Genomic DNA, 3,189 nt, shown 5'->3' with positions numbered 1-3,189 from the left:
TTTGTGCTCAGTGGTGCCATAGCTCCACTTCAGCTTAACTGGAGGTAAGAGTCTCACAGACTTCTCCTTCCCAGGCTGGCTTTGAACCTCAATCCTCAGATCTCAGTATGTTGAGTAGCTAGAATTATAGGCATGAGCCACTGGCACCCAGATTGCATACATGTTTCTATTGATTAAAAACACCCGGGCCAGGAGTTTGGCCTAGTGGTAGAGGGCTTGCCTAGCATGCACAAAGACCCCGGTTTGTTTCCTTGGTACCACATGTATAGAAAAAAAAAAGCTGGAAGTGGTGCTGAGGCTCAAGTGGTAGAGCTCTAGCCTTGAGAAAGTCCAAGGACAGTGCTCAGGCCCTGAGCTCAAGCCCAGGACTGGCAAAACAAACAAACAAAAACCCAACACCCCAAGGTTAGCAGCAAATATCTCATGACAAGCTCCACAAGCTGAGCCATGTGTAAACATGAACAGCTATTATCCTGATCAAATGGAAGAGAATTTAGCAGATAGCTTTAGATCCTGATGGCTGGTGTGATAACCTGCCATGTGTCTACTATAGTAGATTCTCTGTTCTCCTTCTGTTTCCTTGGAATAATAACTAGGATTTTCTTTTCTTTAAAAAATGATTTAAAGGTCAAAACCACTCTAAGATTCCACCTCACTCCAGTTAGAATGGCCAGGATCAAGAAAACTAATAACAACAGATGCTGGAGGGGATGTGGCCAGGAGGGATCACTACTACACTGTTGGTGGGAGTGCAAACTCGTTCAACCACTATGGAAAGCAGTGTGGCAGTTCCTCAAAAGACTAAACATAGAACTCCCCCATGACCCAGCAATTCCATTACTTGGCATTTACCCAATCATCCAGAAACAAGGACATACTAAATCCACTAGCACAATGACGTTCATTGCAGCACTATTCACCATAGCAAAGATATGGAAACAACCCAGATGTCCCTCAGTTGATGAGTGGATCAACAAGTTGTGGTATTTATACACAATGGAATTCTATGCTGCTGTCAGAAAGAACGACATCGCCTCATTTGTAAGGAAATGGAAAGACTTAGGAAAAATCATATTAAGTGAAGTAAGCCAGACTCAAAGGAACATAGGCTCAATGATTTCCCTCATTTGCCATAATCAGTAGAAACCTTGGGCTCTTCTAGCAGAGATTTACAATAGAACAAAATGACACTAAATGAAAGGACCTCTAGGATATGGAAACAAAAGCCACATAATGTGTGATTATTGTCCTTAAAGCACTATGTTATCTCTCATCTCTTTTTCCCATATTGTTACAGTATTTTACCTTGTTATCTGATATATTATATATATATATATATGTTTATTTGGCTATTTGAAATAGGATAGGGAAGGGACTGGGGTGGGGATAGGGAAATGGGGACCAAGACATGAGAAAGGGTATCACTGTTTGTGAAGTCATGCACCTTCTATCTGGTGAATATAATGTAACCCTTCTATTAATTACAATAAAAATATATGAAAGAAGAATTATTTTAAAAAATGATTAAGAGGAAATTTATTTATAAGCTTCCACTAAAGAAATAGTTTCTTTTTTATGCTTGACTTTGGCCAAAAGACCCTGGAAAAAAGCTGACCTCCCTCGGGTACAGCGTGTTGATTTGCAGAGCCAAAGGTTACCTGACCTCAGAGCTAATCCATAGCCCTTTGATCCAGTAGTTTTACTAAAAAACAAAACATCTTACTCCACTTGCAGAGCTGCTACCATCTCTTTGCTCTTTGGAATAATTTGTGTAAAAGGTCAAAGTAAACCAAAGAAGATCCAGAAAACTTAGAACATTTCTTCCTTTCTTCACCTGCCACGATTAGAAAAGTTGGAGTCATTCCTACCGGTTGTAAAGCAACCACTCGGTGCTGCTGGCTGCCCTGCACAATTGACATCCACGCCAAGGGTTCCTCCCGACCCCTGCCGGCCCAGGAGGCCACGCAGGCTTCCCACACCCTGGAAGATGAGTCACAAAGCTGTTCACCTTTAGGGCTGAGCCGTGCACTTGCCTGTGCCGACCCACGGAGAAGAGGGACAAAGGTAAGAGCACCATTTCCACCAAGTAAAGGACAGCCTGTGTGACACTGCACACACATCCACAGTAGGGCAGTTTATGACACCCCGCCCTGAACACCATCTCACCAGAACATGGCACACTGGCCTGGACATTCCCAATGGCCTCTCTTATTCCAAGGACAAGAACTGCTTTCTTCTCTGCAGTAGAAGGCCCACACCCTGAGCCAGGATGCTGTAAGGATGACAAGAAGACAGCTGTAGCCCCAGCAGCAGCAGCAGCAGCAGCACCCCACCCTTCCTGGAAGCTGGTTCCCTGTCCACAGAGATGCTGCTTCAATGCCTGGACGCTGGAGCCGCCAGCTGCACCACTGGTCACTTGAACCTGTTTGATCTGCAGTCCAGAAAGCAAGTAGGCGTGTCCTCTGGAGTCCATCCGCCTGTGCATACTGCAGCATACCCAGTGCACTGCACTGCGCTGCAGATATTTGCCCTCATGGTACATTTTGCATATTTGGTTCAAATATGTGAATATTTGGTCGCAACCACATGAGGTGTTTAAATCACCCATGAGCGACAAAGTGAAACCCAACACCTGGCAGCATTTTTTCTCCCACGTAGCACGTCTTTATGTCTTTGTTCACGGTACCTCTTCAGTCCTGTCTTTTAGAGGTGCTCTCTGTCTTTCATCTCATGAATTGTCTTTGTGTTTGGTGATTATGTTATAAATGAGATAAATGACACTGTTCTACAAGAAAAAAATTCAAGTGAGGCCAGATGCCTACATTTCTGGCTATGTAAATTCAAGCTAGAAACCTACTACGTGATTTCCTCAGTCACTCAGGGATGGAAGCGGGTTTTTACAAGCCCTGTGATAGAAGCCTCACCATTTCTTCTTGAGAAGCAGCTACAGACCATGCCCCTCTGTGTCTTCAGAGAGGTAAAGCGTAATCTCAGAAGGCAGCTGCTTCCAGCTGCCAACTTCCAACCCTGTGACCAAGCAGGCAGAGCTGCCAATGTCTGCCTCAGAATCTCAAATCTCTGCAGACTCCCCAAAGCATTGCTCACTCTCGCTTGCTCACTCAACAAAACAGGATATTACAAAGCATGGTGTCAAGTGCTTTCTGGAATTACTCTGAGTAGAACAATCTT

This window comes from Megascapheus bottae, chromosome 11, assembly GCF_031878675.1.
Source record: "Megascapheus bottae isolate mThoBot1 chromosome 11, mThoBot2.hap1, whole genome shotgun sequence".
Taxonomy (NCBI): domain Eukaryota; kingdom Metazoa; phylum Chordata; class Mammalia; order Rodentia; family Geomyidae; genus Megascapheus; species Megascapheus bottae.
Note: the sequence above shows the minus strand (reverse complement) of the source record.